Here is a 15,833-nt window from a genome sequence, read left to right as displayed (position 1 = left end):
GCAGCGGTGGCAACATTTCCAGTGTCGGGGCTGTGGTATAAGAGAAAAAATATAAACACTTTTATCCTGAAAATATTTGGACCCATTTATCATTCCATTGAATCGACCACCATATTGCTGCTGAGAATGTGACAATAGCCATGACTCCCGCCCGCCCCTCAATAAAATACACATTTTAAGATATGAATTTCTTCTGTTCCAGTCCTCAGTTTGTTTTGTTTTCTGTATCACCTATGGCTATAGTGTGAAGTCCCAAAAATCCAAATATAGTTTTTAAGATCTTTAAAAAGATGGATGTGCATCATGAGTGCATAACACATTCATTTCATCCATACAATGGAAACACACTGTTGGCAAAGAAGTGGCATAATCTATGACTGCAAATATAGAACACATGTCTGAAAGCACTATTCGAGGGATGCTCAATTAAGAAATGAAAACCGTCACATCCTTATGACCAAAATCAATCATTCGATAACATCAGCACTTTTTCTGATTTTATAGCAATATCCACCCACAGTGGAAGCTGTCGATGGCTTCTGATAACATCCTGCCAGGTCCAGCAAGCACTGATTTAATGTGTCCATCTGGCAAATAGAAGTATGTGCCTGTGCGTGTGCGTGTGTGTGCCCGTGTGTGTGTGTGTGTTCACAACCTCAACTATCCTGACACAGCATGAACCACAGCTGCAGCAATCAAGGGAATTTGAAGATGCAATTGCTGGAAATAATGAACCAATTAAAATGAAATGCCACTCATAAAAACAAAGTAATTTTTCAAGCAGTCCATCATTTATTGGAGGAAAGCAGAAGTCTCCCTTTATTAAAGGGGTCATATCTTGAAAAATCGAATTTTCTTTGATATTTTGAAAAAACAACAGTTTAATGTACTATGTAAACTCTGACTTCCAGAAGTCCAAAATATATATTTTTTTAAACTAAGCTGATTGTTCTATGTGACTTTGTAACATCTTAAAAATGTATATGACCACCCATATTTCAATATCAATGATTTGCTGTCTAGCAACTTAACTTCCATAGTCAAACTAAAGCAAATAAAAAGGAGCAGGATGTAGGATAGATGCCATTATTATTAAACAATAAAATAAGATGCAATTATTCCAGTCTCTATTTAACCAATGACAATAAGATACAGTGAAAGTCTGCCAAACATTGTGTTGTTTCTTGCTCACGTTGAAACGAGTGGCTGATGTTTCTTTTTAACAAGGTCCTTCTCCTTCATCACGACAACCTGACCTTAACAGTTTGTGCTGGACATTTCAGCACAGATTGTTGAAGGGCCAACTTACTGGATACCAGCAAACTCACAAGTCTTAAGCATTGTTCATACATGTCATACTCATAGAGGGCATTTACATGGACTTTATTTTTAAAATTACGATTCATTTACTGTATCACTGTTTTACCATAAATGCATCTCAGTGGAAATATAGATAAATACATAAATGAAAAAATACATTATAAACAACTAAATAAAAAGGTATAATAAATAAATAAGTAAAAAAAAGGTAAAGGGATTTCCAGAAAAGCATATCGTTAGCCTCATAGCATAATTGCCTAAGTAGTTTTTTTTTTTTTTTTTTTTATATATGGCTTGGGCAATTATGCTATGAGGCTAACGATATGTAGTGATTATCTATATTTCATGAGATGGCAGATATCATATAACTACAAAGTAATTTAAACTCTCAGTTTATTCAACCGCTTAGAGGGTGTTCAGTATGTGTAGAACCTGTAACATCTTCAGCAAACACACCTCACCACAACATCTCACAGCACGACCGTGGGACTAACTGACAACAAGAATACACACTGAATTGTTAAGTAGGCTAACTTATCCATACATGTGCTCCCTACAACTGAATATTTCCTAGACCAGTGTTTTTCCACTGGTGGGTCGCTGAGTGTGCAGTCAAAGAAACAACATCAACAACAACAAAAAATGTCATTCTAAATGTTTTTCTGATGTGAGACTTTTATTTTGAAAGATGTGCGCAAAAGCTTTTGATTATTTTGTCAGACTCAGTTTACCATAAGTAAAGAGTGCCCGGAAAAAAAACGCATTGTCCTGATTCAGTATCTGCTCTGTCAGATGAGATGTTGATAGGCTATATGTCAGTGTCATTATTGTCATAATTTTCATAACTTGTTATGAAATATAAAAGTCTCTCACCTCAGAAAAACAAACTTTCCTGTCCTGTCCTGCCTTTATAGAGCAGCCCCTAATTATTATTATTATTATTATTATTATTATTATTTTTATATATATATATATATGTCAAATCAATATCTTCCATAAAATAAAAACTCAATTTATGCGTTTCTTTTGTGATTTTTTGGTATTTGTGAATTTATTTAGATACCTCTAAAAGTACCTTCTTTTTCATGTAAAGCATGCTTATTTGTATGTTATATATACTGTATATATTTTACTTGAGTAAAAATATACATTCTTCAAAATGTTGCATACTTCAATGACATATGTTGGTATAAAAATAGCAATTACATGAAATATCAATGGCCACTATATGGCTGTATTACTGTAGTACTGTTGCATAGGTTGAAATCTATAAACCAATGTTGTAACAAACTTAACCTCTTAAGTTTTAGATTTCATCAAGTTAAAATTGTAGAATAAATAAAAATAAAAAATAAAAACATTTGTGTTGGGTGAGGCTATAAAAAGATGCCAAAATATGCTTACAGACAAATCTGACCATGCTATAAGGAAAAGACAAAATAGGAGAGAGAGCAATCATTTATTTCTAACAAAAAACAACAAATTTCAATAACTCAAAAAAGGAAACAATGATCGGTATCTCGGAAAGATATCAATAAAACAGCTTGAGATTAATATCTCACCTAGCATTACATTTACCTCAGGCATTTATTGTTTATGTATTACATATTAGCCTATTCATTATATTTACTTAGCCTGTTAGTAATGTCTTAAACATTTAATAGGTTTTTTTTTTTTTTTTTTTTTTTGTGTTGACTATTATATCTACAAATAAATCGCAACTGACTTTAATAATTTGGGCTCTTTAATCACATAATTAATGTTAATAGTAATTAAGGGCTCCATATAGTTTACATCATTAGCTAAGATAGATATTTTTTATCATTAAGAAAATTTATTATAATAGAATTTATTTAAACACATACACATACACAAAAGAAAAAAAGAAGAAGCAATTTTGTGTTTAGTTTTCTCCCCCCTGCTGTACCGAACCCGTACTGAACCGTGACGTCAATACCGAGGTACGTACCGAACCGTCATGTTTATGTACGGTTACACCCCTAATATATATATATATATATATACACCTTAATGACCATGGGAAAATGTGGATCCCATGGCCAAACCAGTTGAGAACCACTACCTAGACGAGCCTTGTCAACCATAGGCATTTCCAAGGTCAAAACAAATCGCCCCATGCTCAAGCATATCAGCACAACTGACACTCAGCAGTTCTAGCTTTGAGTATCGCCTTAAATATAAAGGTTGTACTTACACCGAGTCATTTCTCAATGCACACTGAACCCTGCAAGACACATCAGGAGAGCTTTTTGGGAGGCTTCTATTATTAAGCAGAAACATGCAATTTGATTTGGGGTGATAAATGAAAGGGCATTGGAATAACGTTTGCCGAGGAGAGTGCCTCTCTATAGCAGAGATGCTTGAGAGGGGTAGAAGAACTGCACGGTTCAATGGCTTGAAATGATTAATGAGTTCCCCCCTACAGTGGGCTCTCCCCGACAACACTATTTCCCCTGTGAAGACAAATTCCTGGATGTTCTTGCTGTGTCTGGTGGCTAAAATATTCAATGCGTTAACCCATCATTTAGATTCATTGTGAACCACATCACATAGTCACTGTTGGACCCACAGCTGTACAAGCGAGAGACTAATGTTTCTTTTTTGACTCTGTATGAAGGTTTTACTGTGTCTAACCCACCTAACGTCACCCCTTACTACCACAGTACTCCCACAGGGAATGCTGAACCCTTCAGAGAGCCCATTAGATGGATTCAATGGTTCATTGAAACTAGGGAAGGTGTTTGGTTTCATACCTGCAAAATGGTTACTAGGATGGAGTCCCCTCTGTAACCTCAGAAAGCTGTCATCGGATGACAAAATATGGGTCATTGCTGCCTCTGGGAGGGTCAAAGACGATTTTACTGGTATCTTTTTGTGGTTTGGGTATGACTTTATAAAAGTCACTAGGGACGTGACTGAAAGGTGTCAATAAATGACAGCGGAGCACAGTAACTTTGTATCTGAAAGTCTTTCATTTGAGTTTGAGCTAGTGCAAAACAAAAGTTTTGCAAGACTACACCGGTTTTAGAAGATTCGCTTAATTAATAAATGTGGTAAAGGAAATCCATCAAAACAGATGTGCCCTATGAATAAAAACATGCATAAGCTTAAAGGATAAAGTTTCTTACAGCAAATTACCAGACTTTAATTACGCCTATTATCTGCTAGAACAAATGTCGACCATTCAATGGCCAGTGGAACAGTAAACGTAATAGTAGCTCTGTGTTTATTTCCTTTAATTAAAACAGGGCATTTGGACAGTAAAGGAGATATTTTAATGAAGGCATGTGAACTCTCTTTGGCATGTAATATATCCCCATTAGGACCCCTCGCCCTAAGGCTGACCATCATGCTTTTGCAGCCACCACAATCAACCTCGGCTGACTCTTAAACCTGCTCATTATTAAAATACATTAGTTATGATAATCCTTGCCATGGCTCCAAATTCAGTGAACACTCAGCATTAAATTTTTAAGCTATAATTAAAAAAATAAATTGCAAAATTGTCCCTATGGAAAGATCTGTCTACAATCCCATTGTAAATTGAGCACACCTACTAGCTTGATTTGGTATAATGAGGAATTATAGGATGAATGCAGCAACTGTGAACACTGATAGGGTTATTTATTGTGCTTACATTCAGGACTGAATCAGTACAAACGGCAAACTAAACGTGGGATTTAGACACGTCAAAGAAACATGTTAAAGACCCATCATCACTAGAGTGCAGTTTTATGTTCTGTATCCAAGTTATTTTTAACACAAGAGCAGGCGCAAGTTTGGCCGCGGGAATTAGGGGTGCTGAGGATGGCTGTTTCACTACATTGGAATTTAACATGACATGACTTTTAAATAACTTTTTGTTTTTCAGCCTGTTTTTTAAGAACACCTGCAACCTTTATAAAATTACTGTAAAGATTATTTCATTTTAATATGTTGTCGAATAGGGTTTTATGACTCTAAAATAAATTAATATATCATAAGGCAATAAGCCGATCTCGCATGGAGTGAGTGACGTGACACTGGTTGAGGACCAGCATCTCAGAACTGATTTGACACTCATTTAATGAATGTGAAAAAACTAAACATAGATGTATTGATTAAAGCATTCATCGGCATTAGGGCCTGTTCACACAGAACGTCAACCATTCCACTCTGCTACTTTTCCATTGTTTTTCAGTGTGAACGCACAACTCGTGTTTAACTGTTGTGCTAGCGTCTCGCGCATGACACAGCATTCTCAAAACGCAGCGCTTAAGTTAAAATAAGTTCAACTAAAACGCGCCTCGAGACATTGCGTTTTCCCCCGTTCCACTGCCCGCGTTTGGCGTCTTGCGTTTTCGCTTTGAAAGATTATGCTTTCTGTGTGAACAGGTGTTGTGCCGAATTTCGACCCACGCCAATTACCCCCCTTGTATTGGTAGGTTTAGGATTAGTTGTGGGGGAGGGGTTAGGATTAGGGGTGGGGTTAGGATTACTGTACGTTCACACCGCCGCCGACTTGAGCTTCCAAAGTTACCGGAAGTCATTCATTTTCAATGGAAGCTGGCTTCTCTCAGCTGCAAGGAGCGTCAAATCCATCGCCATCGCGTTTTGGGCGTTTTGAGCGTTTTGAGCGTCAATCAGAAAGTTGAAAGTAGCTCAACTTTATGGTAATGTGCTATGACGCGGTTCAGCGGCAAGCAGCGGCAAACGCCAGCAACCAATCGGAATATAGACGTCCTTCGCGCTGGCTGATTCCGGAGAAACATACGATGTAAACTTTCGTTCCTACCAAAACATTAGTTCCGAGAAAATGGAGGAGAAGCTGATCACCGCCGTTGCTGGGTTTCCTATCATTATCGGATTAATTGCACAGTTTAACCATCATAGAGTGAAAGTTTAGCATTTGTATGTGTTTTTAAGTCCTGTCAGTTTAACAGGGTGCTCTTGACAGGGCATAAGAACGAGCAGAGTCACGACTCTCTCTGAGTGCCCCGGCCGCGCGCGCGCACTCACTATTAATAATAATAATAGCTCATTTTTCTTTTTTTCGCGACCAAATGTGACCAAAACGGTTATAAAATTGCTGTCATTATAAAAGGTTTCTAGTGTCAATATATTGCTTGTTTTTTCTGTTTACATTTCATGGTGTGACACTTCTCTTCTCCCATGATCGAACATAGAATGCTGCTACGTCAGAGCGGCCAAAGCTTCAACAAGCGTCAACAACCTTCCCTGTACTTTTTGACAAGCGTCCTTGACAGGGCGGCCAGAGCTTCTTTGCAGCTCAAGTCTGCGGCGGTGTGAACGTATACAGTTAGGCAATCAGTTACTGACTTCAACGAGGGGGGTAATAATTTGGCAGGGGGTCGAAATTCGGCACAACACCGGCACTCCTGTGTGAGTAAGTTAATATGCAGATTTGTGTGCTGTGCTTTTTAAAATGTATCTTGAGTTCTGAGCGTTCTCACAACTTTGTACTCATTCATTTGTATGTTCATCTTTTTGTTTGGGCCGCCCTGTAATATCAAGCCCCGCCCCCTAAGCCCCGCCCCGCCCCGCCCCCAGCACCCCCCTGATAAAATATGTTCCTGCGGCTATGCTGTGGCAGCCGCGCAAAGATTTGTAACTTGAATGTGCAAGGTTTTCGGTGTCATTCACTTCCAGTTATTTTACCTGAACAAAAACTGTCACTGATGTCGCTTTATATTGCAACATATAAAGGTATTTGTAATTATATTATTTTAAATTATGATCATAATCATAAACACACAGGTTTGGAGTTTTACCGTTTACAGCAGTGTTTTGTTTTTTAAATTCTTCTAGTTATTTACCTATAGCAGCTAATGAATGGGAAGTCTCACATATTCAAAGAAAATAGTTTGGATAGAAAATAAGGTGGATAGACTTTGGAAACTGGAAGTATGAATGAGACTCTTGGTGCGTTCAACATGGCAAACACAATGGATTCAGCATCTGTAATTGGTAGTAAATTTGTTAAAATGCATTCAATTACTATACTTTTCATGAGTTGCATGTACAAAATATGATAGTATTGTACAATAATGGTAGAATCATGTATAACAATTCCGTTTCAGTACCTTTATAAATTGAATAAAAACATACAAGAGCAAAAACACACCTGTCTTTATTCATCATGTGGTAGAATTTTTGTAGTTTTTTGTAGAAAAGGTACATTGCCATCTAATTACGACTTCTCAACTCATAAATACAAATAGGAGGATTGAGAACGCCATATGTCATAAAAACCTACATGCTGGAGGTATAGGTGATATTATATTAGGATGGGAGATTTTCTGCTTCTAGAGAATATTTGTGACACTCTATCATTTTGAGTCAAAAGCGGCAATAAGCAATTTGTGGGAGAAAGCAAATGCATATATGGGCCATTCTACAGAATTGGTTCAAAGTCAGAATTGTCAAAGTCAGAATCCTTTTCCACAAATTTTGTATGTATGCAAATTGTATAATATCCAATGTACACATTTGTAGTAATTGTGCAGTTAATTCTCATATTGTATTTTCAGAAAGTTTGGGAATATTTTTGCTCTCCCCAAATTTGTCACCACCGAAACACAATAATATATAATTTAATAAGGGTTAGATATTGATCTATTAAGATTTTGTTTACATCTACCTTGTAGATATATTTTTTGCTATTTTATTAAAAAGTTTTCACTGGGGTAAATCAATAACAATTACAATTAAAAAAAATTTAAGTGTAATTTATAAGATTTTTTATATTTTTAATCCAATCTTTCTTTGTAAAAGGCATAAAGTCAATCATACTGATTTCAAAGTTAAGGATTCATTAGTTTGAATATAATATTGAATATTGAATATAACACTATCATAACATCTTAGTTAATAATTCAATATACTTTATTTTTGACAAAAATAGCCTAGCTCAAATGCTAATCAGCACATAGTTAGCTAGCACAGTTCTGAACAGTTGTACACACATAAAAACACAATTCTATGGAATAACACCCAAAAAACAATGTCACAACCGAAACTTAACCACGTTTTGGTTGCGACTGTTTCAGTAGAGACAATTTTAGATACTTTTGAGCCTAGCTGAAAGATGCTAATCAGCACATGGTTATCTACCACAGTTCTGAACAGTTGTACACACATAACTAAATTTTATGGAATAACACACTAAGTGTGCTTATTTGTTTCAATAGATAATAGAATGATCTTAGTAAACATCTAAAATCTGAATACTGGGACAGCAGTTTGCACCAAATCTGTAGAATGGAAACAAAAAACAAAACAAAAATGGCAAAAAAACAAAACAAATTGATCAGTGACAAAATCTTAGCTTTCCAATTATATCAAATTTTATTACAAAATTCAACCAATAAATTTTATTTTGACCCACATGCTAGCGCAAATGAACCGATCCTCTCTTTCACTACTTGTTATAGCATACAAAAAAAATAAATAAAATAAATCATTGAATATCAGAGGGTATAAAAATACATAATTCTAGAATTAGAAAGCGGAGACTTTACTTTTTCGTTCAGACCATAAAACTCAACATGAGTTTCTGGGTCAAAACCACTCAAAATTTAGGAGCAGATCCAATTTTTCTAGATTAAAAAAGCTGTATAGTGCAAAATAGATCCTCAATAAATTTGGTCCATTTTCCCATATGAAAAAAATAAATGAACGCATACATGCTAAATGTTAATTGTCAATTGTCATTTTAGATTACAAATTAAAAACTAAAAAACTTTGATTTGCATGGGGTAAAATGGTTCTGCCATTTAAAAGACAATATATTAGTCTTGTTCAACCCTCAATATATTATATATTAACTTGTTCAAAAGCAAACCACGGCTAGAATAGTAAACAGTTATGTTAATTGAACTGTCAATGTCAGTGAGAAGCAAAGTTTATTTTTCTTGTCTCCTCCCGTCATCACATCTCCAGAAGGCTGTTGGGCTGCAGGGCTAAGAGCACTGACCCTGAACAGCCCATCAGCAATTCTCCTGACCTTCACCCAACAGACCTGATCCTATAGTGGCTCATAGTTGTCATCATACTTCACTATGTGGCATTAAAAAATGTGTGTCAGGCCTTCGCTTGAGAAGATTACAAACTGGCTCAAAATGGTTCTGGACATTTTTTTAATCTTGGCAGTGTTGCCAATTCCCTAGTTGCAGTTGCAAAAAGCGCACAGAGTAGAGAACAAAAAAGCTTTCCTCTGCCAAACAGAGCAATTCCATCCTTCAGACTTTACTTTCTCCCAGAATGTGTACATGAAGGAAATTAATGCACAACATAATGGTCAATAATAAAAATACTCAGAGCTTTCTTAAAAGCAAGCAATGCCAAGGGCAAGACACTGGAATAAAACAAAAAGGGGAAAATCTATTATTTTGGGTCAGGCATGGAGAATATTAGGCCTACACCTCTGTTGTTCCAAGTTTTAAAACCTGAAAATAATTCGATGCCAGCATCAATACTGTAGCTTATTTCGTCATGGGGTGTTACTCACACACTGATGGTAATAGTCTAATTCTCTCTAAAAGCTTTCACAGACACAGCAAGGCTGTACACAATGTACTACCATTCACAAAACATAACCATCACTGCAGCTCAGATGAATTTGAGTGTTTGGTCCCATGACTTACTGGATGGTGTTGAATTGTTTATTTTCTTCTTGCTATAGTTGGAAAAGCAGCACTTAAAGCATCTCATTTGATTAAGCATGATACAATTCTCTGCTCCTTTATTTACTACTCACAGTAGTAAAAAGCATAATGGCTTATTAATCAGGGCTAAAAGTCTGGAGACGCAAGTACTGATGTCTGTGTCAAAAGAGATGAGAGGAAACTGTAACAGAGTAACGATAAACGTAGTGGACATCCCTTTAGCATGCTTGGCTGTGCACAAAACAGAATTTAAGAGGGCATTCAATGCATGAAACTAACCAACTTCTGCCACAAATCAACTAACTACTGTAAAAAAGCTTAAACAGCAGCAGCAGCAATGCCCAAGTCATGAGTTTCATTTCCAAGGAAAGTATTATCTTGGGGGAGCCTACGGTATTTATATGGTACTCCAAGTCCAATGTACTTACAATAATGCCACGGTCGGCCAATCACCATACTAAATGTACAAAAAAACTTGGTAATAAATTGTTTTAGTGTTTGTACGCTTTTGTTTACCTGCGTGCCAGAGTTGAACTTGCTGAAGACTTTCCTCATCGCTGTCAATCGATAGGATGCGTTTGCAGGGTTGTTTCAATTAATTGTAGGTATTCCACTCATCCAGCGCTGTCGTTCTGTGTATTACATTAGAATCGCGTAACTGTTTACGGTCCACACCTTTAGCGCTTGAAATGAAATGATTTGAACGGAATAACGTACCGATTCATAAGAACCGACTCAAGGGATTCGTAACACGCTGGTTCGTAAAACAGCCGATTGAATCGAGTGGACAAACTGTTTCTTTGTGTTCAACAGAGGAAAGAAACTCATACAGGTTTGGAACAACTTGAGGGGGGGTAAGTAATTAAGTAGCTTTTGTAAACATGCCTTAGAAAAAGAAAAAGAAAAAGCATTAGTGTGCATCTTGAGACAGAACAATGCCACTGACATATTTTAAGGTATGTCAGTGCAAGTTGCTTTCAGTTAAAACAGCTCAAACATGCATTTTAGTCTGGGACTTGCCTGTGAAACCGTGGGATAATGAAGTTGTAAACACAAATGCCAGCTGATTGCATCCAAAGTTGCTCTAGTCACACATAGGCTACTATTTTTACTCCTCTATGTTCAGGCTTTCGGTACCAGACTTGATATCCTTATCACATACAGGTTTGAGCGCAGGCCATATGGCAATGCTATCTATGTGTGCTTTATCTTCACGGTTGCTCATTAGAAAAAATAAATAAATAAATAAAACGGTTTGTTGATATTCAATTACCTTGTTAATTATTTTACCATCTCAATAATCTCTACTAATAATCTGTAATCTACTCAACCACCTGCACTTAGTTTTTGTTGCTTTTTAAAAAAAGTTAATGCCTTTTCTTTTTTTCTTTTCTTTTTTTTTTTTTGAGTAGACATCAGTTAACAGTGTACAGCAATACCCTACCTATCTTTTATTCAAAGGGGGCATATTTGCCTATGGAGAAGCTCAGACCCACTAAGGTTATTTATTGCTCGTTGGGTAAAAGAAGCGAAATTTTCTCCCGCAGGCTGCGTGAACAGCTAACAGAAGAATGAACACTGAAGCTGTGCCCCCAACACTCCACCACACAAGACCTTTATGATCATCATTAAAGCATTTTCCATTTTGTCACTTATCTCCTGTGCCCTTTGGCAAATCCTCACAGATATATTTGCCAGTCCATACCTAACTGGGTCACTGCGCTAAGACGCTATGCTGCCATAGTGAACCGAACAGACACATCTTTACCAACCTTCACGGTGGATAATGCAAGGACAGTGTCAAATATGATTATTTTTGTGTGCTATTACTCTCCCTTTACTTAATACAATGGCGCACTGATAGTTAGCTTCATATGTCTGTATAATGGCTGAGCTTCCCTAGGCCTCGTCTAATGCATTGCATTGTCTCTCTTCCATGCATAGATCTGTCAAATCTCTGTTGTACAATATAATGAGATTTTTTTTGTGCAATGGAAACAGACGGTCTCCTCCAACCCAAGTCTATGGAAGGAAAAAAGCTATTCAGCCTTATTTACGATTTTCTTCTCAGTTTCAGCAGTTTTTGAGGGTTCACAGCCAAGCAAGAGTTTGAGTAAGTATCCAAGTAATTCAGTGATAGGCACGAAGATAGACCAGTAGATAGAAGTCAGATATTGGTGGATTCATACTTTTTCTGAGACAAGCAAAAGGATAAAAGTGTAAAGAAAAGTCTTATTTCCAATATAAGATAGTGGGCACACAATTAACTGATAAGATGACACGTCACACTGAGATATCAAAGTAGGACATGAATTTCACTAACACATACATTTAGCAGAACATGCATAATACGGTAGAAATCCGCGGCGCCTGTAGTTGTACGGCTGTACGTACTGTAATGTGTGTAGATTGCCATGATGAGCAATCAGAAATCAAAAATTGTGAGAATATTTGAGCAAATACGACGCATGTCCCTTATTTCTGTCGACTTTCGAGCTGATTCTTCTCAGTGAATTTGCTGAACGTTGGTTGGTTTGCCGTTGGATCCAATAGTATTTTTCCATTCATTTTTTCCCATTGGGATTAAAGCTTTATAAGCCATGAATCTGAAACTGGTGAAATATAAAACTGTTCAATTTAAGCTGTTGATTATATGTAGCCTACAGAAACATTGTTTAATGCAAAATATACATATATACAAATATTTAAGTGCATACGTATTTCAAGGTGCTTCATGGGGAGGATGTTCCCTACAAAAGTTCTTTTTGCCCCAATTTGATCACCGCAACTCTATAGGTGTGTTCGACTTGAAGGTGGTGCTGCACAGATCGATCTGTGTTTGACATGTTTTACACCAAGAATTCCACTCTTAACACAATTATTTGAAAAATAGTTTAAAAAAAAGAATGCATGGCTTCAACAAAAGCATATAGCATTGATTAACAACACTGTATCTCATTTGTCTTTAAAGGTTTATAAGTTATCATCAAAAATCCAAAAATGTTCCCTATGGAAAAGAATAATGGGAGTTTTTACTTCCGAAACCAGACTGTTGCACTCTATAATAAATAATACATAAATGGGGGGATCAGTTGTGCCCTAATGGTTGAAGAGTCAGACTGGTAACCTGAAGGTTGCGGGTTTGAGTCTCTCTTTTTAAAAGGTTTTTCCTGGTAACCCTGTACACAATAAGTGTGCACTTCCTTGATTGGTCAGGTTTCTCTGTGTACCCTCAGATGAAATCCTGCAGATGCCCATGGTAAAAGTCTACTACTGTACCCACCCAGATTTCGAGCAATCTAATAAGACTATGCTATGATGCGTGTTGTACAAATCCAACCAAGGAAAAAAATATATATAATTACACTATTACATTCAAGCAGTTTGTTATAGTTTAAGCAGACAACCACAATAAAGTCATTCAACTGAAAGCAGTATTTACATATTCTAAAGCAATCACAGTTCATTTGCACCTTTCTCCCACACTGCCTCCCGATGGACAACGCCTGACAGCCTGATTGCTTTCCCATTCATATTCATATAATCTTTTTTTTTTTTTTTTTTTTAAGCTTGGCACATTACAATAAGTCAAGAGACGAGCAGTGTCAAAACAATGAGAGCAAATGCAGTATTAGTATTCGATAATTCTGTCTTTGCTGATGAACTTGAGATCAAACCTGTGCTGTGCCCAGGCTGCAGTGGGTGTTTTCTGCAGTTTGATAGTACTTGTGAAAAATGGTGGTCTGACAATTCTATGATTCATAATTATATTCACATACAATGCAAATTATGTTTGATGCAAATTGGTTTTCGCATTAGAGACTAAATGTGAGAAGGCCAATCAGAGATGCATTTTGCACATCAAAATTAGCATATCATCAGTGGATTACAAGCAGTTTGAATTTAGAACTGCTACGGTCTTTCACGTGAGTATCTTTAAAACTATTTTTTGAACGCAACATAGCGTCTTTGAAAAGTAAAATCACATCTTAAAAGGCCAGCTGCTGCCCAGTTGGGTCATGCAGGAAGAAAGAAAAAATATCAGCCTCTATGCTGGTAGATAGAGATGCCACAGAGCATAGATTCCACTAAATTGTAACCTTTGCTGAATTATTTCTGGTAATAATGGTCACAGAGTTACTCTGTGTGAGGAGTAATGAAGGTTTTAAGAGAACGGAGAACGAAAATACCAAAACTGCCTTTTTAATGGAGTTTACCCCAGTTATCTTCCTGCACAACAAGCCAATGTATAAACCCCACTACTAAATTGTTTCCTTCCCTGTTCCCTTACAGGTAATTATGTCAAAATTGGCTTGATATTAGTTTTCTCCTAGTGTGTGCATGTGTGTGTTGTTAATATTGGAATTTCTATGATAATGGAGCAAAATGTCACAGATCTGTAGCTTGTTGTGGACGCTGGAAATAATTACTCTCTCTGGGCAAAATGAATGGTTGTACTGTTATATATAACATATCCAGATAAAGTGAATATATTTTGTGAGGTTAAGAGGCAAGAGACAGACAACACCGATGCAAGTGGTTCAGTGAGTAATCATTATATTTATAGGGCTTCTCGGAAGCACCAGTGTTATTTCTGAAATCCAATTTGTCTGTGCAGGCTGGATATAGTAAAACATGTACGAGACAGAAGTGGGCAATAATAGCGAAAATTTGGCCGCCCAGTCAAAAAACACTTCACCCTTGTCAAGTGAAGATGATTTTGCTGAGCAAAGTTGTTTATAAAACCACATTTCATTATCTGGCTGAATTTGTAATTGACTGAAACAACTTTCGGTATTAAGAGAATTATATAACACATTAGCACAATATAAAACAGGACAAAAGGACATTTTTTCACATAAATCACTGGATGTCTCCAGGGCCTAATCATCTACTGTAGTTACCAGAGTTTTCTAGCCGTTTACAACGTATATTATAGTGGATTATATATATTAAGTCACTTAAAAAGAAATACGTTTAAACAAAAACCTGCTCACAACCCAGCAGTAAAGAAGATCTGACCAAAGCAACAGTGTAACATGATGGCTTAAATACAAAAGGGCTAATGACTTAACAAGTCAAGAACCAATGACATGACAGTACTAGATGCACCTGGAAACTATGAGGAAGGGAACAATGAATATACAAGGCAAGAACATGATGGGATTAGGAACATGAGAAAAAAGTTCCTAATCCCATCATCTTTTATTTATTTATTTATTTGCAGAAATGCTTCTAAAGAATTTGAGTGATTCATATTTTGTGTTTCTGTTGCCATTTATTGTATCGTGGAAATATGGTGTAATTACATATGGTATCAGGGAACTTTTGTATTGATCAGACAATAATGGTGGGCTGCCAGGCCAGAAAACAATAAATGGATTCAGAAAACGTGCTGATCAAACATGTTTTTCCTTATTTGCCTATAGGATTTAATTTAAATTGTTAACACTATTTTACTTGAATGAATAAAAATCCATTAAAAAGATGAATTCCATCTTCTGTGGAATATAAGACGTTTTTAATAATGTAGCTCTTTTTTTTATGTTAAAATGATTTGGAATCTTTCAAACTTTGAAACTCAAACACACTATACACATTTTATTAAAAAGTATAATTTATGACAACAAAGAACCACAATTTAAGTCATTATCCACTGGTAATCTTCCCCTCCAATGAGCTGTTCAACCATTGAAACCATATTATTGAGTCAGTGAGTTGAACTCAAGAATCAGTTCAGAACTATTTAAACCAATTTGTGAACTGAAAAGATCCAACTAAAAAGAATGATTAATTCACAATTTGGACATTGCTGCTTCTCTCATG

Source organism: Rutilus rutilus (assembly GCF_951802725.1).
Source record: "Rutilus rutilus genome assembly, chromosome: 12".
Taxonomy (NCBI): Eukaryota; Metazoa; Chordata; class Actinopteri; order Cypriniformes; family Leuciscidae; genus Rutilus; species Rutilus rutilus.
The sequence above is the reverse complement of the archived record's forward strand: the minus strand, read 5'-3'. Positions refer to the sequence as shown.